The sequence below is a fragment of the Pan troglodytes genome, chromosome 15, assembly GCF_028858775.2.
Source record: "Pan troglodytes isolate AG18354 chromosome 15, NHGRI_mPanTro3-v2.0_pri, whole genome shotgun sequence".
Taxonomy (NCBI): domain Eukaryota; kingdom Metazoa; phylum Chordata; class Mammalia; order Primates; family Hominidae; genus Pan; species Pan troglodytes.
Window position 1 is genome coordinate 71,419,541 of NC_072413.2, and position 26,338 is coordinate 71,445,878.

A 26,338-nucleotide genomic window follows, 5' to 3' on the forward strand; every position below is an offset into this window, starting at 1 on the left:
AAGACCAGTCTGGCCAACATGGCAAAACCCCGTCTCTACTGAAAATACAAAAATTAGCTGGGCATGGTGGTGCATGCCTGTAGTCCCAGCTACTTGGGAGGCTGAAGCAGGAGAATCGCTTGAACCCAGGAGACGGAGGTTGCAGTGAGCCAAGATCACGCCACTGAACTCTAGCCTGGGTGACAGAGCCAGACTCCATCTCAAAAAAAATTTTTAAGAAAGTAGTAGTGCTATAGTAGGCCCAATTATTAGGTCCAACAATTTTCATCAACTTCCTTTTTCACTTAGTTTGTTTCCAGGGAATGTTAATTTTAAACATTACATTTTCAGAGTCTCACAAAGACAAGTTAAACAGTGCTGAAAACTGTCAGAAAGTAGTTGCTCGTATTCTAAGACTCAATTAAAGTACAGAGAGAAGTGACTTATCTTCTCTAGAAAAGCAATTTAAGGTTACTAAGTTTGTCCACCATCTGTTAATTCAGATAAAAATCTCCTTTGATAAATCACCCCTGAAATATATGACAGGAGTATAGGCAGTAAAGAGAAAGAAACTGATAGCCTATTTGCAAACTTAGAAATCCCGATTTAGGCCAGGCGCGGTGGCCCATGCCTACAATCCCAGCACTTTGGGAGGCCGAGGCCGATGGATCACCTGAGTTCAGAAGTTTGAGACCATCCTAGCCAATCAACATGGTGAAACCCCGTCTCTACTAAAAATACAAAATTAGCCAGGTGTGGTGGTGCACGCCTGTAATCCTAGCTACTCCAGAGGCTGAGGCAGGAGAATCGCTTAGAACCTGGGAGGCAGAGGTCACAGTGAGCCAAGATCGTGCCACTGCACTCCAGCCTGGGTGACATAGGGAGACTCTGTCTCAAAAAAAAAAAAAAAAAAGAAATCCCAATTTAAACTTGGGCCACTACTACTGCACAATGATATGCTCAACAACAAAGTAAAATTGACTACATTTAATTTAATCCATTTAGCACTGAAAGTTAAGAGTATGAGCTCTGGAGCCAAACTATCTAGGTTTGAATCCCAGTTCTACCACTTACTCTATGATATTGGGCGAATCACTTACCTTCTCTATCTCAGATTCCCCACCAGTAACATAAAGATTATAATAGTAGCTGCCCTCACAGGAGTTATCATGAGGATTAAATTAGTTAGTGCATGTAAAGCACTTAGAACGATTCTTGGAATGTAGCATTGGCTGCTGCTAGTACTAATATTATCATTATTATCCGATACTTTACTAGGCTATCATTTCTCACAAGTGGCCCAAATATAGAATAGTTTCCTAACCAGATCACACTATTTTAACATTCTTGAATCAGTGATTGAATCAGTGAATCAAATTCAGAAAGTACCTCTAGGCTGGGTGCAGTGGCTCACACCTGTAATCCCAGCACTCTGGGAGGATGAGGTGGGAGAACTGCTTGAGGTGAGGAGTTCGAGACCAGCCTAGACAACATAGCGAGACTTCATCTTTATTTTTAAATTTTGTAATAGAAAAAAAAATGAAAAAACCATAGCTCTCTACAAAACACAGCCTGAAGTCTTTCTTTTGAATCATTCAACTTATCAAAGTTCCCACCAATATTAACCAATAGCAAATATTTACTCCAAAAAATCAACATGAATTATCACTATATGAAAGTTCTGAGAAATCTTCTATTTGGAATAATTATTTCATTTTATTTTTAATTATAAATCCATCTCCCATCTCTGCTCTTACAAATGAGAATAAATCTGGATCCATAAGTAGTAATAAAACACACAATCTTTTACTAAGATATTTACTATCAATCTGCAAATTTGCCTTTGTCAAAGATATTCACCAAAAAAAGTAAGTGTGCAATATATTTAATCATCTGGAAAACACAAGTTACAACTACTCTAAGATGCCACTTTATACTCACTAGAATGACTAAAATCAAAGGGACTAACAACTCAGGTAGTGGCAAGGATGTGGAGCAACTGAACTCATAAACTGCTGATGAAGTATTAAAACGGTATAACCATTCCATGGTTCTCTTTGGAGAACCATTTGGCAATTACTTTTTTTTTTTTTTTTGAGACAGAGTCTCGCTCTGTCACCCAGGCTGGAGTGCAGTGACGCGATCTCCACTCACTACAAGCTCCACCTCCCAGGTTCACGCCATTCTCCTGCCTCAGCCTCCTGAGTAGCTGGGACTACAGGTGCCTGCCACCACACCCAGCTAATTTTTTTGTATTTTGAGTAGAGACGGGGTTTAACCGTGTTCGCCAGGATGGTCTCGATCTCCTGACCTCGTGATCTGCCCGCCTCAGCCTCCCAATGTGCTGGGATTACAGGCACGAGCCACTGCACCCAGCCGGCAATTTCTTATAAAGTTAAACACACATGTGCCCTGTGACACAACAATTCTGCTAGGCATTCACCCAAGAGAAATGAAATGTTCACAAAAATACTTGCAAAGCAGTGTTTATAGCAGCCTTCTCATTATAATAACCAAAAACTAAAAATGATCTGGGCTCAGTGGCTCACGCCTGTAATCCCAGCACTTTGGGAGGCTGAGGTGGGCAGATCACTTGAGGTCAGGAGTTCGAGACTAGCCTGACCAACATGGTGAAACCCCATCTCTACTAAAAACACAAAAATTAGCAGGGCATGGTAGTGCACGCCTATAATCCAACTACTTGGGAGGCTGAGGTGAGAGAATTGCTTGAATTGAGAAGGTGAGGTTGCAGTGAGCCGAGATCACACCACTGCACTCTAGCCTGAGCAACAGAGCAAGACTCTGTTTCAAAAAAAAAAAAAAGAAAATGACACAAATATCAATAGAAGAATGGAAAAACAGAGTGTAGTATATTCATAAAATGACGTACTATGTCACTTAGAAATTATCTGTTGTCTACAATAATGATGTAGAATTTACTATACAATGAGGATGCCTATTTTTAGCCTTATTTTTAGTTTCTTCAAATTCTGTCTCATTTTAAAGTGCATTTTAAACAGTCTCTAGTTGAAGATCATTTTGATTCTGAAAATAACCTTACTTTTTGTTTAGTAACTCACTTGGGTTTTCTTATCACAATAGAAACTTTTGAAGGATTTTTGTTTTGTTTTGTTTTGTTTTTGTTGACGGAGTCCTGCTCTGTCGCCCAGGATGGACCACAGTAGCGTGATCTCAGCTCACTGCAACCTCTGCCTCCTGGGTTCAAGGGATTCTCCTGCCTCAGCCTCCTGAGTTTTAGCTGGGATTACAGGTGCATGCCACCATGTCTGGCTAATTTTTGTATTTTTAGTAGAGACACGGTTTCACCATGTTGGCCAGGCTGGTCTTGAACTCCTAATCTCATGATCCGCCCACCTTGGGCTCCCAAAGTGTTGAGATTACAAGCATGAGCCACCGTGCCCAGCTTTGAAGGATTTTTAAATTGGTACCTTTCAGAAGCAAATAAGTCACAGGGTTTTATTAAATGACACTCTTATAGAAACTCTTGGACGGGTGCGGTGGCTCACACCTGTAATCCCAGCACTTTCGGAGGCTGAGGCGGGCGGATCACGAGGTCAAGAGATCAAGATCATCCTGGCCAACATGGTGAAACCCTGTCTCTACTAAAAATACAAAAATTAGCTGGGCGTGGTGGTGCCTGCCTGTAATCCCAGCTACTCAGGAGGCTGAGGCAGGAGAATCGCTTGAACCCAGGAGGCGGAGGTTGCAGTAAACTGAGATCGTACCACTGCACTCCAGCCTGGTGACAGAGCAAGACTCCATCTCAAAAAAATAAAGAAAAAAAAAGAAACTCTTAAATATATTTGTACCTATATATTTTTTCTCTATATATATATATTTTTTTTTTTTTTGAGACAGGGTCTTGCTGTTGCCCAGGCTGGAGTGCAGTGGCACGATCACAACTCACAGCAGCCTCAACCTCCTGGGCTCAAGTGATCCTCCCACCTCAGCCTCCCGAGTAGCTGGGCCTACAGGCACACACCACCATGCCTGGCTAATTTTTGTATATTTTATAGAGACGAGGTTTTGCCATGTTGCCCAGGCTGGCCTGGAACTCCTGAGCTCAGGCAATCCAGCCTCCCAAAGTGCTCGGATTATAGACATAAGCCATCACGCCTGGCCTATTTTTCTCTTAATCATGCTCAGTCCATATTCATCTAACTGAAGTGTTCTCTCCAGAAATTACTCATGTGAGAAGAGACTGGCTTAAAATGACTACTGTGATGGAAACAATGCCATAGGGAGATATAACCTGGATCTGAGGTAAACTGAATACTGTAATCAACAAACTGTGGCTTACAGCTTGCAATTTTCTATTGATTATGGTTTCCTCAGTAAAACAACAGATGTAAGAAACAAAAAAGGACTACTACTCAGCAATAAAAAAAAGAATGTATTACTGATTAACACAATAACATGGATGAATCTCAAAAGTATTAAGCAAAAGTAGTGATGTTCATTTTAAAAATGCATATGGAATGATTCCATTTACATGAAATCCAAGAACACATTTAAAAGCAGAAAGTAGCTAGGGAGAGGGAGGGCAAAAGAACTTGGCGGGGACATGAAACAACAACTTTCTACAGATCATTTGTACAGATTAAGTCACAGTTCTGAATATTATTCATCCCTAGATTCCACATAAGGATCAGGGATCACCCAAAAGAAAAATGGACCAAGAACAGGAATAAGCAACTTCACTTAAAGGAAATGTTAATGATCATATTTTAAATGTCCCACTAGTGACCAAATAAATACAAATTTCAGAAACCAGTTACTATTTCCTATTAAATTTGCAAATATTTTAAAATAATAACATGCTGGCAAAGCTGTATATCTCAATCTCATACACTGTTAATGGAAATGTAAACTTGTACAGCCGTTCTAGAAAGCAACTGTGCAATGTTTTGCTCTCCTGAGAGCTCTAGAAATGTTAATACACTTTGATTTGATAATTCCACTTACAATAATCTATTTTGAGGATATAGAAATACTGAAAGTCATATTTAGCAATATTCATTGTGTTTTATAATAATCAGAAATTAATAAACGCTCTAAGTGTGAACATAATATAAATTGGTTCCATAAATAATATATCCATTAGTGGAATATTCTTCAGCTGTTTTAAAATGTTTTCTGGCTGGAGGCAATGGCTCATACCTTTAAGCCCAGCACTTTGGGAGGCCAAGGCAGGTGGATCACTTGGGGTTAGGAGTTCAAGACCAGCCTGGCTAAAATGGCGAAACCCCGTCTCTACTAAAAATACAAAAATTAGCCAGGTGTGCTGGCGCACATCTGTAATCCCAGCTACACGGGAGGCCAAGGCACGGGAATCACTTGACCCCGGGAGGCAGAGATTACAGTGAGCCGAGATTGTGACACTGCACTCCAGCCTGGGCAAGACAGAAAGACTCTGCCTCAAAAAAAAAAAAAAAAAAAAACTGTTTTCAAATAATTGTAATAAAAATAATAAACACATATTATGTGATGTTGTTTGAAAAGCAGCCTCCAAAATTATGTATATAGTAAAATATGCATGAAGAAAAAACAGAAACAGACAATAAATGTTAATGTAATTTTTTTAAATGAATTAGGGGCCAACATCATAGAAACTATGATTATATTTCACAAGTGTCTGGGTTTCATTATAAGAACACAAGTGATCCCTCACTAAGTAGGTCTAGTGGAGGGGAGAACAAAAAGACTAAAAGAATAAGAACATTCATTAAAAGAAAAAACCATTAGCATTATTTCAGATATGAATACCCAACTTATCAAATGAAGTCAAAGTCCTTCAGGGTATCTTAACAAATCTATAATCAAGAAAAAGTTACAGAATTCAGTTCAATGCAAATATATACCAACCATGTTTAATCCAAACTGGGGAAAATAATTAGATGATTTAGTGATTTTCCACAGAACTGAGCTCAGCTCTTTTACAAAGCAACAAAAGAAGGGAAAGAGACTGCCAGAAGTCAAGCCAGCAACCTGATTTCCTAGGAAATTAGTTTTTACTTGGCAAAGTACTGGCCTCTAAAGAAGCACAACTCTACAAATAGAGATGAGACACATAAAACTCGAACACTCTGTAAAAAAATGTATGCTTTTCCCTTTGCTCTTAAGATCTCTAAAAGTGAATAATTAATGACTATTAAAAACAGGGGGAAAAAGACCCAATTTAGAGTTAAACATTCTAAAAACAGTAAGTTTCTTTCAAAATGCTAAGCAAATCTTACAAATTGTAAAATAATTATATTTTTGTTATTTTGAAAATTAAAAGGAAAATATCATGCCATTTCTAACCTTCAGTTAGGATTACATGGGAGACTTTAATATTAACTATATTAATTATGGATTTAAATTTATCAAGGTTAATACAATCTTTACAACACTTCTATGTTTTTAATCATCACTACAGAACATTTCCTTGAATTTTCAATTTAAAAAATAAAACCTTTACATGTGATCTTCCTTCAGAAAAAGGCTATGTGTAATAATACAAAAGAAGAGTCTTCTTAAGATAAAAAGGGTGCTAGGATAGGTGAATTAAAGAGGAGAAAGGAGAGAGAAAGACAAAGGAACAGGTATGAATCTTTTCTTCCTTTAAGTCACATGTTTAAGGACCTGACCCTGATTTCTATTTAATGGCTTAGCACTGGAAGCTTCCAAATAACTAATGACACAAGGATGCCCAGTAGGCAGAGAAATAGCAGCTGAACTTCATTTACCATTCAAGTATAAGGTTAACGTAAGGATGAAATTATATACAACCTGTATATTTAAATCAGTGGATTCATTTACAACCTATTCTTGCAACTCTAAACTGCTTCCCTCATACAATGACCCCAACTGCCACTCTAGACCAAAAGGCCAACAAATTGCTATTGGAAAAATTAGTGACAAAGCAGAAAATTTTATTAAACTTTGTAACAAACCAATAAACAAAAAGTAATGGTCTCAACTAATGCTGCTGGGACAACTAGATATCCATATATATATATATAACAAACCATATTTGTTTTGTTATATATATATATATCCATATATATGTGTGTGTATATATATATATGTATATATCCATATATAACAAACCAATAAACAAAAAGTAATGGTCTCAACTAATGCTGCTGGGACAACTAGATATCCATATATATATATGGATATATATATGGATATCCATATATATATGGATATATATATGGATATATATGGATATATATATCCATATATAACAAACCAATAAACAAAAAGTAATGGTCTCAACTAATGCTGCTGGGACAACTAGATATCCATATATATATATATATATGGATATCCATATATATCTCTTTCCCTTCTTTTGTTGCTTTGTAAAAGAGCTGAGCTCAGTTCTGTGGAAAATCACTAAATCATCTAATTATTTTCCCCAGTTTGGATTAAACATGGTTGGTATATATTTGCACTGAACTGAATTCTGTAACTTTTTCTTGATTATAGATTTGTTAAGATACCCTGAAGGACTTTGACTTCATTTGATAAGTTGGGTATTCATATCTGAAATAATGCTAATGGTTTTTTCCTTTAATGAATGTTCTTATTCTTTTAGTCTTTTTGTTCTCCCCTCCACTAGACCTACTTAGTGAGGGATCACTTGTGTTCTTATATCCATATATACATATATATATACGGATATCCGATTATAGGTGCCTATAATCCCAGCTACTCAAGAGGCTGAGGCAGAATAGTATGAAACCGGGAGGTGGAGGTTGCAGTGAGCTGAGATCACGCCACTGCACTCCAGCCTGGGTGACAGAGCGAGACTCCGTCTCAAAAAAAAAAAAAAAAAAGGGACTTGAGCCAGCGTGGTGGCTCCTGGGTCATGGGCCAGGAGTTTGAGGCCAGGCTGGACAACACAGGGAGATCCCTGTGTCTAAAAAAGAAAAAAAAAAAAAAGCTGGACTTTATTAAAATGAAAAAACTTTTGTGCTTCAAAGAACATCAAGAAAGTGAAAAGACAGCTCACAAAATGGGAGAAAATACTTGTAAATCATTATGTCTGACAAGGAACTTATATCCAGAATATATAAAGAAAACATATATTACAACTCAATAATAAAAAGACAAACCAGCTTTTAAAAAATCGGCAAGCACATAAAAAGACACTTCTTCCAAGAAGATAGACAAATGGCCAATAAGCATATGAGAAGATTCTCATCACTAGCCATCAGGGAAATGCAAATCAAAACCACAATTAATTTCTACTTTAGGCCAGGCACAGTGGCTCACTGTAATCCCAGCACTTTGGGAGGCCAAGGCAGGCGGATCATGAGATCAGGAATTCGAGTCCAACCTGGCCAACACAGTGAAACCCCATCTCTACTACAGATACGAAAATTAGCCTGGCATGGTAGTGCACGCCTCAGCTGAGAGGCTGAGGCAGGAGAAAAGCTTGAACCCAGGAGGGAGAGGTTGTGGTGAGCCAAGATCACGCCACACACTCCAGCCTGGGCAACAGAGCAAGACTCCATCTCAAAGAAAAAAAAATTCTACTTTATACTCACTAGAATAGCTCTACTCAAAAAGCAGAGATCAGCCTGAGCTGTGACTCACACCTGTAATCCCAACACTTTGGGAGGCGAGGAGAAAGAAAGGCTTGAGGCCAGGAGTTCCAGACCATCCTAGGCAACATAGCGAGACCCCATCTCTACCAAAAAATTTAAAAAATAAAAATTAGCTGGGCATGGTGGTGCAGTCCTAGCTACTAGGGAGGCTGAGGTGGAAGGATAGTTTGAGCCAGGAGTTTGAGGCTGCAGTGAGCTATCATGCCCACTACACTCCAGCTTGGGTGACAGACTAAAATTCTGTCTCAAAACAACAATAAAAAATAAAAATAAAAAAAGAGGTAACAACAATTGTTGGTGACAATGCAGAAAAATTGGAATTCTCATTCTCACTGCTGGTGAGAATGTAAAATGGTGTAGCTGCTTTAGAAAACCTCAAAAGAGTTACCATATAACCTAGCAATTCCACTACTTATGGGCATATACACAAAAACAATGAAAAGAGACCCGGCACAGTAGCTCACACTTGTAGTCCCATCACTTTGGGAGGCCGAGGCAGGAGAATAGCTTGAGCCCAGGGGTTCAAGACCAGCCTGGGAAACATAGTGAGAGACCCTGTCTCTGTAAGAAAAAAAAAAGAAAAAAGAAAGAAAAAAAAAAAAACGGGCAGGAGTGGTGGTGCATGCCTATGGTCCTAGCTACTCAGAGGCTGAGGTGGGACCATCTCTTGATCCTGGGAGGTTAAAACTGCAGTAAGCAATGATTGCACCACTGCACTCCGGACTGGGCTACAGAGCAAGATCCCATCTCAAAAATAATAATAATAATAAATTGTTTAAATTGTTTTAAAAAGAAAAAAGAAATGAAAACACATGTCCACACAAAAACTTTTATGTGAATGTTCATATTGGCTCTATTTGAATAGCCAAAAACTAGAAATAATCCAATGTCTATGAGCAGAAGAAATTTTTTAAATTGCAATATATCCATATTATGGAATACTACTCAACAATAAAAGGTAATGAAATATTGATACACAAATAACATGGAAAATCTCGAATTAATTAGGCAGAATGAAAGAAGTCAGACAAAAATATATATATATATTATATGATGCTATTTATATAAAATTCTAGAAATTGCAAACTAATCCATAATGACAGACAGCAGATTAGGAGTTGCCTGCAGGAACAGAAAGGGACAGATGTATTACAAAAGGTAGAAAACTTTTGGAGTGATCGGTATGTTCCTTACCTTAGTTGTAGTGTATACATATGTAAAAACTCATTACACCGTTTTTTTTTTTTTTTTTTTTTTTGAGACAGGGTCTGGCTCTGTCACCCCATCTGGAGTGTAGTGGTGCAATCTCAGCTCACTGCAACCTCTACCTCCTCGGCTCAAGTGATCCTCCTGCCTCAGCCTCCCGAGTAGCTGGGACTACAAGCACATGCCTCCATGACTGGCTAATTTTTGCATTTTTGTAGAGATGGAGTTTCACCATGTTGACCAGACTGATCTCAAACTCCCGAGCTCAAGCAATCTGCCCTCCTTGGCCTCCCAAAGCGCTGTGCTGGGAATACTGGTTTGAGCCACTGCACCCAGCCCTGTTTACCTTAAATACGTGCAGTTTCACCGTACATCAATTGTACCTGAATAAAGCTATTTTTAAAATGCACATGCCATGGTGGGGGAAGAGAATTATACTAGCCTTTCTGAAAATGGTATGTTTCGGTAAGAAAAAAGTAGAAAAAGGATGGGTACAGTGGCTCACGCCTGTAATCCCAGCACTTTGGGAGGCTGAGGCGGGTGGATCACTTGAGGTCAGGAATTCCAGACCAGCCTGGCCAACATGGTGAAACCCCATCTCTACTAAAATTACAAAATTAGCCAGGCGTGGTGGCGCATGCCTGTAATCCCAGCTAACCAGGAGGCTGAGGCAGGAAAATCGCTTGAACCTGGGAGGCAGAGGTTGCAGTGAGCCGAGACCATGCCATTGCACGCCAGCCTAGGCAACAAGAGCAAAACTCCATCTCAAAAACAAAAAAAAAAAAAGTAGAAAAAACAGGCTGAGAGGATTGATCGATTGATGACTGATTCATTCATTCACTGAGCTGGAGTCTTGCTCTGTCTCCCAGGCTGGAGTGCAGTAGCGTGATCTCAGCTCACTGCAACCCACAGCCTCCCGAGTGGCTGGGATTACAGACGCCCACCACCAAGCCCAGCTAATTTCTTTTGTATTTTAGTAGAGACGGGGTTTCACTGTGTTGCCCTCTCGAACTCCTGAGCTCAAGCAATCTGCCCTCCTCCGCCTCCCAAAGTATTTATTTATTTTTGAGACAAAGTCTCACTCTGTCCCCAACGCAGGAGTGCAGTGGCGCAATCTCGGCTCACTGCAACCGCCACTTCCCGGGTTCAAGTGATTCTCCTGCCTCAGCCTCCTGAGTGGCTGGGATTACAGGCATGCACCACCTTGCCCGGGCCGAGAGCTTTTAAATATGACAAACCCTTTTAAAAGTCAAAATATTGGCTGGGCACAGTGGCTGATGCCTGTAAACCCAACACTTTGGGAGGCCAAGGCTGGTGGATCACGACATCAGGAGATCGAGACCATCCTGGCTAACACGGTGAAACCTGGTCTCTACTAAAAATACAAAAAATTAGCCAGGTGTGGTGGCATGCACCTGTGGTCCCAGCTACTCGGGAGGCTGAGGCAGAATTGCTTGAACCCAGGAGGTGGAAGTTGCAGTGAGCCCAGATCGTGCCACTGCACTCCAGCCTAGGTAACAGAGCAAGACTCCATCTCAAAAAAAAAAAAAAAAAGTCAAAATATTTAACTGATCCTCACATGGTAATAGCTGAATTTTCAGCATCCATTGATGGAGAAAATAATCAAAACACAACCAAAGCTACCCTGAATTGAGGCAAGCCTTTAAAATAAAGATTTTTAAAACTCATCTCAATATTTATTTGAAGAATGAAACTATATATACATACATACATATATTTAGAACATATTGCTTTAGTCTACAATTTTTCTCTAGATCACAAGGTCAAGAGATCGAGACTTTCCTGGCCAACATGGTGAAACCCATCTCTACTGAAAATACAAAAATTAGCCAGGCATGGTGGCGTGCGCCTGTAGTCCCAGGTAGTCGGGAGGTTGAGGCAGGAGAATTGCTTGAACCCAGGAGGCGGAGGTTGCAGTGAGCCGAGATCACGCCACTGCACTCCAGCCTGGCAACAGAGCGACAGTCCGTCTCAAAAAAAAAAAAAAAAAGTAGGCAATATTTGATGAATATATGGATTTAAGAACTCTAGATAACTGCAGAAAACATCCTCCCCAAACGAGAGACTTGCAGGGAACAAATTGAGAACCACTGATAAAGATACCCAATGCCAAGGAGATTCAATACAGTACTTAAATATTATCTTAAATAAAAGAGGTCAAGCCTAATGAAAATTTATCTAATACGTTCCCTAGCTATATTTCATAATTCAAAAGAATTTAGAGATTAGCTGTAACACTACTAACGTGGGTGCAGATATTTAAGAATTTACTAGCCTAGGCAACACAGGAGATCCCAACACTACAAAAAAAGTTAAAAATTAGGTGGACATGATGGCATGTACCTGTAATCCCAACTACCCAGGAGGCTGAGGCAAGAGGACTGCCTGAGTCCCAGGAGTTTAAGGCTGCAGTTAGCTATGATGGTGCCACTGTACTGCAGCCTGAGTGACAAAGTGAGACCCTGTCTCAAAAAAACAAAAACAAAAACAAAAAAACTTACAGCTGATTTATAGCTGGATAAAATAAAGATTCAAGTTTTTCCAGAGATGGACTAGACTGAAAATGTGACAAAGTCAAAAAGAATTCAAGATTCCTTTTCATGTCTAAATGAAGTTTAAATTTCATAGTACAATTTAATATACAAGACTCTTTTCCAGTCCACACAAATAACACAGAGAAAGTTTTTTACCTCCCACCTGCTTCGGTAAAAATGCTGGGTCCTTGCAACAGTAAATGTAGCTAACATTTACTGGGCATTTACTATGAACTAAACTATGTTAAATTGTTTAACTTTACATGGATTATCTCATATAACCTTCAAAGCCATTTATTTTGAAGATAAGAAAACCAGCAAAAAGAGTTAACTTGCCTAAGAAAGCAGAGCTGAAGGTGAATTCAAGCAAATGGAGTTCATTTTACCATACCACCTCCTATTAGTTCACGTCATAAACTCAGCCCCCAATGTGGGGGAGGGGTTCCATCATTCATCAGTACATTTATGTAAATCAGAGAATAACAAAAAAGATAAAAGTCCTGACTGTAAAAAATTAACAACTTATGAAGAAATGAAATTTAATATTGCAAAATAACTTTTTCTTTTTTTTTTTTTTGAGATGGAGTCCTGCTCTGTCGCCCAGGCTGGAGTCCAGTGGCACGATCTCAGCCTACTGCAACCTCCACCTCCCAGGTTCAAGTGATTCTCCTACCTCAGCCTCCCGAGTAGCTGGGACTATAAGCACTCGCCACCACACCCGGCTAATTTTTGTATTTTTAGTAGAGATGAAGTTTCACTATGTTGGCCAGGCTGGTCTCAAACTTCTGACCTCAAGTGATCCTTCTGCCTCAGCCTTCCAGAATGCTGGGATTACAGGCATTAGCCACCATGACCAGACTTGCAAAATAACTTAAACAAAAAATCCTAAACTGGGCGCGGTGGCTCACGCCTGTAATCCCAGCACTTTGGGAGGCCAAGGCGGGTAGATCACAAGGTCAGGAGTTCGAGACCAGCCTGGCCGATATGGTGAAACCCCGTCTCTACTAAAAAATACAAAAATTAGCCAGGCGTGGTGGCGCACCCTGTAATCCCAGCTACTCAGGAGGCTGAGGAGGAGAATCACTTGAACTCGGGAGGCAGAGGTTGCAGTGAGCCAAGATAGTGCCACTGCACTCCAGCCTGGGCGACAGAGTGTGACTTTGTCTCAAAAAAAAAAAAAAAATCCTTAACATGACAAAATGCCAAACTGTATGGTTTCTAAAACTAGTCTAGAGCATTTTGGGAGGCCAAAGCAGGAGAATCACTTGAGGCTAGCAGCTCAAGACTAGCCTCGGCAGCATAACAAGACCTCATATCTTAAAAAAAAAAAATTAATAAATAAACATAAAATTAACTTTGGGAGGCTGAGGCAGAAGGATCACTTGAGCCCAGGAGTTGGAGAACAGCCTGGGCAACATAGTGAGACCCCAGTTCTATTTTTAAATAACTTTTTTAAAAATAAAAATAAGGCCAGGCGCAGTGGCGCACGCCTGTAATCCCAGCACTTTGGGAGGCCAAGATGGGCAGATCATGAGGTCAGAAGATTGAGACTAACCTGGTCAACATAGTGAAACCCAGTCTCTACTAAAATACAAAAAATTAGCTGGGCGTGGTGGCGCACCCTGTAGTCCCAGCTACTCGGGGAGGCTGAGGCAAGGGAATCGCTTGAACCCGGGAGGTGGAGGTTGCAGTGAGCCGAGATTGTGCCACCGCACTCCAGCCTGGCAACAGAGCGAGACTCCATCTCAAAAACAGAAAACAGCATAGGCCGGGTGCAGTGGCTCACGCCTGTAATCTCAGCACTTTGGGAGGCTGAGGAGGGCAGATCACGAGGTCAGGAGTTCGAGACCAGACTGGCCAACATAGTGAAACCCCGTCTCTACTAAAAATACAAAAAATTAGCTGGACGTGGTGGCAGTGCCTGTAATCCCAGCTACTCAGGCGGCTGAGGCAGAAGAGTCACTTGAACCCAAGAGGTGGAGGTTGCCATGAGCCGAGATCACGCCATTGCACTCCAGCCCAGGTGACAGTGCAAGACTCCATCTCAAAAAATAAATAAATATATATAAAATTAGTCTAGAGTATTACAGAAAGATATTAAGAAATGAACAATAGGCTGAGCACAGTGTCTGACACTTATAATCCCAGCACTTTGGGAGACTGAGGCAGGAGGATCACTAAAAAGGAAAAAAAAAACAAACAAACCTGGGCAACATAGAATGACCTCATCTCTACAAAAAAAAAAAGAAAAGAAAAAATAAAGAACAACATTTGATGTAACATGTTAACATTTTTATAAATGACCAGTCATGTAAATGGACATTTGCAGTTCATTTTCTTGCCGATTTTTTTTTTTTTTTTTTTTTTTTGAGATGGAGGCTGACTCTGTCACCCAGGCTGGAGTGCAGTGGCACAATCATGGCTCACTACAATGCCCCCCACCCTACCCCCAACCCTTGGGTTCAAGCAATTCTCCCACCTCAGCCTCCCTAGTAGCTGGGACAACAGGCATGCACCACCACACCCAGCTACTTTTTTGTATTTTTAGTAAAGACTGGGTTTTACCACGTTGGCCAGGCTGGTCTCGAACTCTGAGCTCAAGTGATCCGCCTGCCTCGGCCTCCCAAACTGCTGGGATTACAGGCATGAGCCACCGCATCTGGCCTCTAATATTTTCAATATAGTATTTGGGACTGCTTTCCTTGCAAGAGTTAAGGAAGACTTGGCTACTACAGGAAATATCTTTCCTTCATACCACCAATGCTAGATAATTTTCAAAAACAAGAATGAATCAACTCTTTAAAATAATAATTCAAAATTATGTTCACTGATGAGATTTGAAGTCTATTACATCATGAATGTGATGGAAATTGTACACCTTTCATCAGAGACAATAAATGATATAGCTTTTAACAGCTTTATTTTTTTAAATTTATAACAGAGATAGGGTCTTGCTACGTTGCCCAGGCTTTTATCAAAACCCTAGGCTCCAGCAATTCTCCCTCCTTGGCTTCCAAAGTGCTGGGATTAAAGGCATGAGCCACCACACCAGGCCAGATTTTAACAGCTTTCTACAAATACAGATTTTTCTTTCATTTGACCAAATCCTTAACTAACGAAGATACAGGGCTTAATTTCTGAAATAAAAACTATTTCACTTGAATTGCGAAGATAAATGTATTAACTCTAGGGAAAAATAAGCTAGTTCTAACTGGCATTTAGAACTAATTTAAAATCATTAACAATATCAGTAAATAATTCAATAAAAGCAATGATTTAAATAACAAAATCAGTAAATAATATAATGCTCAATTGTTTTTTTCTAGTAGTAGGATTAATGGTTTCCACTGTTTTCAAAAACTCACATGTATTTGGAAGAGGACCAGGTACAGTCACATATCTTGGTATCCGAGGGGGACTCGATCCAGGACCCCATGGATACCAAAATCTGCAGATATCCCAGTTCCTTATGTATAATGGCATAGTACAATCGGTCCTCTGTATCCATGGGTCCCACACGGGAGGATTCAACCAATCTTGCATCAAATATATTCGGGAAAAAAAAATGGATGGTTGTAATGAACATGTACCTACTTTTCTTTCTTGTCATTATACCCTAAACAATACAGTATAACTATGTACATAACATTTATATCATATTAGGTTGGTGCAAAAGTAATTGTGTTTTTGCTATTACTTTTAATGGCAAAAGCTGCAATTACTTTTGCACCAATCTAATATTAAGTATTATAATTAATCTAGAGAAATGATTCAAAGTATATGGGAGAATGTGCGCAGGTTATATGTAAATACTACACCATCTTATATAAGTGACTTGTGCATCTATGGATTTTGGTATATTGGGGTCCTGGAATCAATCCCCCACTGATACCTGTATTTGCATATAACCTGCACACATTCTCCCATATACGTTATATCATCTCTAGATTACTTATTAATATAATACCTAATACAATGTAAAAGCTATGTAAATACTTATACTGTATTTATTCGTATTATTTGTATTGTTTAATTTTTTATTGGGTTTTCTTTCCAAATATTTTCTATCAACAGCTGGTTGAATCCAAGGATGCAGAATACACAGATAAGGGCTGACTATAATATGATAGATACACAGCCTGTGACCACACAACAAAATATTAGCTTCATTTACCCCATGTTTCAGTCTAATACACCAAAATAAACCAACCACAAAAACAAACTGAAGTAGTAAATGTTTAAAATATATGTCATGTTTTGGTGTTTGTTTGTTTTTTGATACAGAGTCGCACTCTGTCGCCAGGCTGGAGTGCAGTGGCTTGCCTCACTGCAACCTCTGCCTCCCAAGTTCAAGCAATTCTCCTGCCTCAGCCTCCCGAGTAGCTGGGATTACAGGCATGCACCATTACTCCCAGCTGATTTTTGTATTTTTAGTAGACACGGGCTTTCGCCATGTTGGCCAGGCTGGTCTCGAACTCCTGACCTCAGGTGATCCGCCCACTTTGGCCTCCCAAAGTGCTGGGATTACAGATGTGAGCCACCGCGCCCAGCCTTAAAATACCTGTAATGTTTTAAAGTCGACTCTGGTTTTCCTAGCTGCCACAATGCTTACAATAACAGTATCTGGAATATTAGTCCATCCTAAAAGAGAAGTCTATAATAGATCTAATGTGATAATTATTAATAATTAACAATTACAATTTGTTAAGTGCCCACTATGGGCAAAATGCTATACACTACACAAAATGCTTTTCATTTAATTCTCACCATCAGCCTGATGTGGAGGATAGCATAAGCTCCATTTTATGGATGACGAAACTGAATCTAAAAGAAGTTTAATAAACTGCTCAATTAGTAAATTAACGATAAAGTCAAGATTCAAAATCATGGTCACACAATTATAATGAATTTTGTCCATTCTGTCATGCTGCCTCTGGACATAAATGATGCTCTTTCAATTTCATAACATGGCAGTTACAAATATATTTCTGTCATCATCAGGCTAGTCTATGGTTCTGTGAGATACTAGTTTGGAGGAAAAAAAAAGTTTTATCTTGATTAAAGAATACTGGGAGCTAGGCTGGGCGCAGTGGCTCACGCCTGTAATCCCAACACTTTGGGAGGCCAAGACAGGTGGATTACTTGAGGTCAGGAGTTTGAGATCAGCCTGGCCAATATGGCGGAACCCTGTTTCTACTAAAAATACAAAAATTAGCCAGGCGTGGTGGCACACGCCTGTAATCCCAGCTACTCGGAAGACAGGATAATCGCTTGAACCCGATAGGCGGAGGTTGCAGTGAGCCGAGATCGTGCCACAGCACTCCAGCCTGGAAGACAGAGCAAGACCCCATCTCAAAAAAAAAAAAAAAAAAAAAAAAAAAAAAAACAGAATACTGGGAGTTAAAACTTCTTTTTTTTTTTTTTTTTTTTTGAGACGGAGTCTCGCTCTGTCGCCCAGGCTGGAGTGCAGTGGCGCGATCTCGGCTCACTGCAAGCTCCGCCTCCCGGGTTCACGCCATTCTCCTGCCTCAGCCTCCCGAGTAGCTGGGACTACAGGCGCCCGCTACCACGCCCGGCTAATTTTTTGTATTTTTAGTAGAGACGGGGTTTCACCGTGTTAGCCAGGATGGTCTCGATCTCCTGACCTCGTGATCCGCCCGCCTCGGCCTCCCAAAGTGCTGGGATTACAGGCGTGAGCCACCGCGCCCGGCCTAAAACTTCTTATAACAAAGTCGCTTATATTAAAAGAAATTAAGTAAATAAACCAAACGCAGTGACTCACGCCTGTAATCCCAGCACTTTGGGAGGCCGAGGCAGGAGGATCACTTGAGGCCAGGAGTTCAAGACTAGCCTGAGCAACACGGTGAAACCCCGTCTCTACTAAAAATACAAAAAAATTAGCTGGGCATGCTAGTTGGCACCTGTAATCCCAGCTACTTGAGAGGCTGAGGCAGGAGAATTGCTTGAACCCACGAGGCAGAGGTTGCAGTAAGCTAAGATTGCACCATTGTACTCCATCCTGGGCGACAGAGCAGGACTCTGTCTCAAAACAAAACAAAACAAAACAAAACCTACACTTCGGGAGGCTGAGGCAGGCAGATCACAAGGTCAGGAGTTCAAGACCAGCCTGGCCAATATGGTGAAACCCCATCTCTACTAAAAATACAAAAAACTAGCCAGGTGTGGTGGCGTGTGCCTGTAGTCCCAGCTATTCGGGAGGCTAAAGCAGGAGAATTACTTGAACCCACAAGGCGGAGGTTGCAGTAAGCCGAGATTGAGCCACTGCACTCCAGCCTGGGCAACAGAGGAGACACCGTCTAAAAAAAAAAAAAAAAAAAACCCACAACGAAAATTAGCCAGGCATAGTGGCATGCCCCTGTAGTCCCAGCTACTCTCTGGAGCCTGACGCAGGACAATTGCTTGAACCTGGGAGGTGGAGATTTCAGTGAGCCGAGATTGTGCCACTGCACTCCAGCCTGGGCATCTTTAAATAAAATAAATTAAGTAAATAAATCTTCACAAATTATCTACATGATAAAATCAAAATGTACCTGAGATGTACATATGCACAAGTGACTAGACGAAAGTATCACTATTACTTTTCCAAAGTCCAAGGTAACCAAGCCCAATCTTAAATAAAGTTACAAATTTAGCTGATTTCTGTGTCCCTGGTTGCCCCAGCTTTGCCTTTATTCAGAGCTAAGCAGTATTCTACAGTTTTTCCCTCTTCTTCCCTAATTAAACTAGAAATGTTCCAAATTAACTATAATTCACCTTAATATAATCAAGTTACCATAATTAAGATTTTGCTGTCCTACTCAGGTAATTGAAGACTTTGATCTTGGTTAAAAGAATGTAAGATAGCCTCAGCACGGTAGCTCATGCCTGTAATCCCAACACTTTGGGAGGACTGCCTGAGTTTAGGAGTTTAACAAGACCCTGTCTCTACCCCCCAAAAAAAAAACTGGCCAGGCGTGGTGGCTCACGCCTGGAATCCCAGAACTTTGGGAAGCCAGGGTGGATGGATCACCTGAGACCAGGAGTTCAAGACCAGCCTGACCAAAATGGTGAAACCTCATCTCTACTAAAAATGCAAAAATTAGCGGGGTGTGGTAGTGCACACCTGTAATCCCAGCTACTAGGGAGGATGAGGCAGGAGAATCGCCTGAACCCAGGAAGCAGAGGTTGCAGTGAGCTAAAATTGTGCCATTGTACTCCAGCCTGGGCAATGAGAACGAAACTCTGTCTCAAAAAAAAAAAAAAAAACTGGGCAGCCTGTAGTCCCAGCAACCGGAGAGGCTGAGGCAGGAGGATCACCTGAGCCCAGAATGTTGAGGCTGCAGTGAGCCGAGATCATGCCACTGCATACTCCCTCCAAGTCAAAAGAGCAAGACACCGTCTCAAAAAAAAGGAACGTAACTTATCAGCAAACAAGTGGGGAGAAACAGGGTTTTTGTGGGTAGAGAGGGGGAAGTCACTGAACGTTAATTACTAATATAGCAACTCCTTGGTTAATCCATTTAAGATGACTGGGGGTCTCTTCCTAATCCCATACTCCACTGGAGAGGACAAGTGGGAAAGGTTGGTCTAGTTAAGGTTGCTGGGGACCTCCCAAGAGCTGCAGAAGCAGAGACAAGAAGAGCCTTCTTCTAAATCCACATGGTCCTTCCAAGGCTCTCATCCTCTAGGACTACCACTTCTCAGTCTACTTACTTGCCTTCTGACATGCTTTCTTGAGGGGAAGAAAACAAAGGAAGAGTAATAACAAGCAGCAGAAACTGCAGAGAATGAAAAATAAGTCCATAGGAGAATGTTGCAAATAGAATCATCCTCCTTTACATATGTCACTCCAGGAAAACTGCCAAGAACCACTCATTCCTCTAGATACACTTCCTGCGGATCCTCCAGACTCCTCCCTTAAGCACGTCAGTATTCTCCTTATTCTCCCTTCATTTCAATCCTCCTTTTGCCTCAAGATTTCGAAGTGCACTTTTTTTTATGGTTTCTTTTTTTGTTTTGTTTTGTTTTGTTTGAGACGGAGTTTCTTTCTTGTTGCCCAGGCTGGAGTACAATGGCGTGCTATTGGCTCACTGTAACCTCCACCTCCTGGGTTCAAGTGATTCTCCTGCCTCAGCCTCCTGAGTAGCTGGGATTACAGGTATGTGCCACCACGCCTGGCTAATTTTGTATTTTTAGTAGAGACGGGATTTCTCCATGTTGGTCAGGCTGGTCTCAAACTCCTGACCTCAGGTGATCCACCCGCCTCAGCCTCCCAAAGTGCTGGGATTATAGGCATGAGCCACCACGCCTAGCCTCAAAGTGCACGTTTTATAATCTCCAAAATATATGGCAATATTGTACCTAGTATTTAATGATATCTTATTTATCACTACCTGTGTGTTGCAGCTGAACATACATCCTAAAGCCCTGTATAGTATTTCTACCTCTTATAATAAAATTTATAATATGTTACATTACTAAAACAAATTTTCCTTTTTTTTTTTTTCAAAACAGAGTCTCGCTTTGTCGCCCAGGATGGAGTGCAGTGGCGCGATCTCAGCTCACTGCAACCTCCGCCTCCTAGGTCCAAGCCATTCTCCTGCCTCAGCCTCCCAAGTAGCTGGGACTACAGTCGCGTGCCACCATGCCCGGCTAATTTTTTGTGTTTTTAGTAGAGATGGGGTTTCACTGTGTTAGCCAGGATGGTCTCGATCTCCTGACCTCGTGATCCGTCTGCCTCGGCCTCCCAAAGTGCTGGGATTAAAGGCATGAGCCGCCGCACCCGGCCCCTTAAACAAATTTTGCCACTAAAGGATGCACTATAATGTCAAGATTAAAAAAATAAGATAGCAAAAAAATTGTTTTTTAATTTAAGGAGTATATTGTTTTATTTCTCCCCAGCCCTATCAAGAAAACATAAAATGAGGGAGGGAAAAAGTTGGGCGGGGGGGAACGGTTGAAGAACTATTGGGTACTATGCTCACTACCTGGGTGACAGGACCAATCATACCTCAAACCTCAGCATCACACAATATACCCATATAACCAACCTGCATATGTGCTCTCAGAATCTAAACTAAAAGTTGAAATTTTCTTTAAAAAAAAGGAAAAAAATCAGAGTTCAGAAATCTGCAGAATTCAAGATCTATTCTCTAGAAATCAAAACCTGTTACACACAACAGATGTGTTTTGGCAAGTCCAAAGTAAAATGTAGCTTTTCAAGTACTCTATTATATAAAATACTTTTTTAAAGGTAATTAGTTTAGGAAGTTTTGAAGCAAACTAAAAAACTAGATATAGGGGTTTTATACTTTTACAGAACTAGATTTTTAGTTACCCACATTTCTATTAGAATTTATTGTACAGCGAGTTGGAGAGCAGGAAGCAGAAAAGTAGATCAGAAACTTATAAAACAAGACAAGGCTTCTCTGAAATAGAAAATAAACTTAATTAACTAGTGTTAATTGAACTTCTACTTTTTAAAATCACTTACCTAAATAAAACTTCAGTATGTGTAACTGAGTCTCATTAAATAGCACAGTTAGGATTTTGGGATTTAAAAACCACCATTTATTCAACTACAGACAACCAAATCCCACTGTAAAATTATTTGGGCAATCAAAGCTATTCCTAGATAAGTATAATCAGATGAATAATAAGTCCACTTATTAAAACCAGGTAATCAAACTGCTCAATGTTCTCAATTATGAAGAATGAACTTTTCTATTTGTCATATAGGATTTCTCATTCTTCCATCATTTGGTGTAGAACTGAATGATCTATATAAATGTACCATGACTTCAACAAAACAACTCTAGTGGTAAGAATAATCCACTGAACTCAATGCAAGAAATCAAAAGCTTTCCTTCTCGAAACTTATGTCACAGAAAAAAAGCAGTAAATTTATTTTGTGAAAAGTCCGCATCTGCTTTAGAACTCAGATATGCAATGGTTATATGCCTTGCAGTCTTCCAAATGAAAATAAAAATTTTAAGGAAATATAATCTGAAATAAAACTAAAAATTATTTTTGAGAGAGAAAAAAATAAACCAAAAATCCTGATGCAAAGCTATACCAACAGTTTCTTCACAATTTCATAAAACATTAATGAAGAGGTTACATAATCCCCTGGATTAAAGATTTTAAAGAAAGCTGCAAGGATCTCTTTCAGTTTTCAATACTGCTTCCTCTGTTCTTAACAGCCATAAAAACAGATCTAAATCAACTCCTAAATATAAACCATCTAGCTTTCAATGGAAGAAAAATCAAACCACGTACAGATAAAACATACATATTCTTTTTAAAAACATGCTGTAAATTACATTTAGGTTCCTCAAACAAGTTAAGTTTACAACATATACCACATCCAGTTTATTCTCAAGGGAGAAAACCATCAAAACAAAAGCTCCCTCTTAATAAATGATTTACTTTGTAGTTAAGCCTCTATCCCAGGTGCATTTTGCTGTCACATATTACCACTATTTCTTTTCTCTACAAAGACCTAGAAATTTGTATATCTAGTTCCTTTAAAAATATCTGTATATGTTTTATATTAGTGTAAGGATAAGAAATACTTAGTATTTTTACTCTCTAAACAGGAAATATCTTTTCATTTTTCTCTTTTGCAATGTTTCTTACTTTGTTTTTGCTTATTTTCTATACATGAAATTTTCTCAAGTCAGTCCATTTCAGTGTTGTTTACTGTCAATATGTCTGTGTATACTCAGGTTTTTACAAACAATGCTTTACAGTACAGTGATAAAAAAGAAAGGGTGAACAAGAGGGCACAAGTGAAACAAAAGCGGACAACATCTGAGAAACACCATTCAATTTCTCTGCCTCAGATTCCCTTAAGTTCTCATGCCAAAGATTCTCAATATCCAAAAAAGTTCCAGAGTCAGAGGCATAACACAATACGTGACAAGACAAACACAGGAGGAACCAAATCAGAAACTGAAGAAATTTAATGGAATATAATACTCCCCAAAAAACCTTTTTTTTTTTTTTTAAGATGGAGTTTCACTCTTGTTGCCCAGACTGGAATGCAATGGCATGATCTCGGCTCACTGCAACCTCCACCTCCGGGGTTCAAGCAATTCTCCAGCCTCAGCCTTCCAAGTAGCTGGGATTACAGGCACGCGCCACCACGCCCAGCTAATTTTGTATTTTTTTTAAAGACGCGGGGGGGGGGTCTCACCATGTTGGTCAGGCTGATCTTGAACTCCTGACCTCAAGTGATCCGCCCGCCTTGGCCTCCCAAAGTGCTGGGATTATAGGCGTGAGCCACCGCACCCAGCTTTCAGACTTTTTTAACTGTAAGAAATATATTTTATCCTTTGGCCAGGAACTCAAAAAAAGAAATACACTTTACATTGTGACCTAGTACATACATGTAGAAAAGTTTCCCAAAACAATACTTTTCCTTACCAAATGCAATGTCAGTTTATTCTGTTCTACATTTTATTTTCAATGCAGGTAAAAACTCACAACATTGATTTTATAAATTACTAATAAATCACAATCCACAGTTTGAAAAACACAGGCTAAAAATGAGTATCCTTTATAATAGGATCTTTTGGGCAATTTGCCTCTACCTGTCTCTTTAGCAGGTATTTTAAAGTTGCTACCATTATTACCGGTTTCATTAAAGTAAGTGGTTCTTAAAGTGTGGTCCTCTGACCAACGTGATCATCATTTGAGATAAATATAAATTATTGGGCCCCACCCCAGACCTACTGAAACCCCCAGGTGGGGCCAAGCAATCTACATTTTACCAAGCCCTCCAGGTGATTTTGATGCAAGCTAACATCTGCGAGCCAGGTCTTTATCTTCTATTTAAGAAGTCAGGTCTTTACCGTCTATTGAACAATCCAGTACACACGACTATGTGCCAGTCACTATCCTAAAAGCTCTACAAATACCAACTCACATGAAAAAAAAACACCACCACCACCTTACAAAGTAGGAACTATTACTATTAGTATTCTGATGAGGAAACTGCACAGAAACTTAGCTAAGTGGTGGAACTAGAACTCAAAACTTTTCACTTTAGCCGAGTATGCCTACCCTCTTTCTGATAAGTATCTACTTCTACTCCTTTAGTTCAGCTACTCCTCCCCTTTTCCCTCTCAAGTTCCCCACCCTGTCAATGAACCTATTTCCTAATATTACTGCCATCATCCTAAAACAAATTTCTTTTCTAAAACAAGTCACTTAACCTTGCTTTTAGGAGCTTTGCTTTGGTCCTAGATGTCATCTTGGTATTAATTATGAAACTGAAGTTTCTTCTATTTGTGAAGACCTGTGAACCTACATGGCTTCACTGTTAATTTCTCATATATCTACTGTCCTAGCCAGTTCCACGAAACCATTACTCTCTCCTCGGGCAACTTTCTTTCTCTACCTTATCCCCTCCTATAGGGATTCTCCCCCACCTCCGCCCATCTCCGTCCCATTTTGCATGACTCCTCTCCGACCGAGGGAACTTCCACTCCCCTGCTGGCTCCTCACCCCGGTCTCAAACGCGAGCCACTCCTCGAGGACTTCTTTCCTGGTCCCCTAGGAATCCTCAGAGCCGGAGCGGCCAGGCCAGTTGGGTCTCCCATCCCAGCTCAGCTATGGGGGCGCAGGGCGCTCCGGTTCCTCCCCCAAGAGGTGCAAGATCTCTACTCGTCCGACCCTCCGAAGACCCGCTGCTCCTCATCTCTCCAGGAGCCCCCTCCCTTGGACAGCCGCTTTTCTCAGGAGGGTCCTCAACCCCCTCCGAGCGTTTCCTCAGACGCCCCTACTTGGAGCAAGTCTGCTCCCTGTCACCCGGGACCCTGGCCACCCTCGGCCTTCCTACCTCCCTCGGACCGGGGCCACTCCCAGTTCCCCTGCCCCCCACCCCGCTCTCTCCTCACCGGCCGCTGCCGGGCTTCCCGGGTTCCTCTTCTCCCTGGCACCCAAGCCGTCCTGGGTATTCCCAAGACACCCCGCCCTCGGAGCAGGTCGTTACAGGTCACCCCCTCTCTGGGACCCTGGCCGCTTCCGTTTCCTCAGATACCTACTCCTCACACAGTGGCCGCCGGTCAGCGCGCTAGACCGGAGCAGCTGGACGTCCCAACGGACCTCCTGGCCTGACTCGCGCGTGTCCGGCCGTAGCCTACCTTCCTCGGGAGAACTCTGTAGCCAGAAGCCCAGCCATTCTCCCCCTAGCCCAGTCAGCGCGAACTCGCCGCCGCCCCCGCCGCCTCCGCCCTGGCCCCGGCCCCGGCCCGGGCCCCGACCCGAAGTCCAGGCCCCCTTCCTCCGGCCTCCGCCTCCGGAGTGCTGAGCTGGAGATTCCGCCCCGCGACGGCCCCCAGATCTCTGACCCGCGTTACCGGCACTCACCTGCCGCTGCCCCCGACCAACTCAAGCGCCACTGCCTCTACCTCGGCCGCCAGTGGCCACCAAGCGCCACCACCTCCCCCATGACAACAGGCCCACCCTCTTTCATACTTCTAACCTATCCATTGGATAGTGGGGCGGCAGCTCTCCTCTCTGATTGGTTTAGTATACCCGCCCGTCATCGCTCTTTACCGCCCCTTTTCCTAAACCCGGTATTCGCCCCCGCCCGGACCTGGAGCGTCCTAGCCCAAGCTTTAGTTGTAATTGGTTGAGGGTTGGGCAATTCGAAGTTATGATAGGCTGCTAAAAGTGTCTGTTAAGCTAACTGGCAAGAGACGTGACGGTTAAGGTTGATTCACGCTTGTGCACAGTTTGGTTGCGCAGTAGAAAGCAAAGGAGGGGTAGACGCTCACATTCGTGGTTACACGGGAAGGGTTAACTCTTTGTTGTAGAGTTTTCTCTGTAAACTCTTCCACTTCTCCAGCTCACTTCCTGCAAGGAGAAGCTTATCTCTGCTAGCTTTATTCATAGGGGTAGTACTTACAAAACACCAACATCAGAGGTTGTGTTTAAGAAGTGTTTCCAAGCCTTGGGGAGAAAGGTATC

General features: G+C 41.2%; 1 protein-coding gene across 32 annotated transcripts in view; it reads right to left on the bottom strand.

Moving 5' to 3' along the window:
* Nucleotides 1-25,988, bottom strand: part of NUMB (NUMB endocytic adaptor protein) — a 195,912-nt gene extending 169,924 nt beyond the window's left edge. For 10 of the 32 annotated variants that reach the window (XM_024348783.3, XM_054666097.2, XM_054666102.2 and 7 more), the window contains exon 1: nt 25,736-25,841. The gene's annotated coding sequence lies outside the window, so the exon portion shown is untranslated. Of the gene's footprint in view, nt 1-25,509; nt 25,589-25,735 lie in introns of those variants that run through there. The other 22 variants (XM_054666103.2, XM_016926365.4, XM_016926371.4 and 19 more) reach the window with 10 other exon arrangements.
* Between the last annotated feature and the right edge of the window lie 350 nt (nt 25,989-26,338).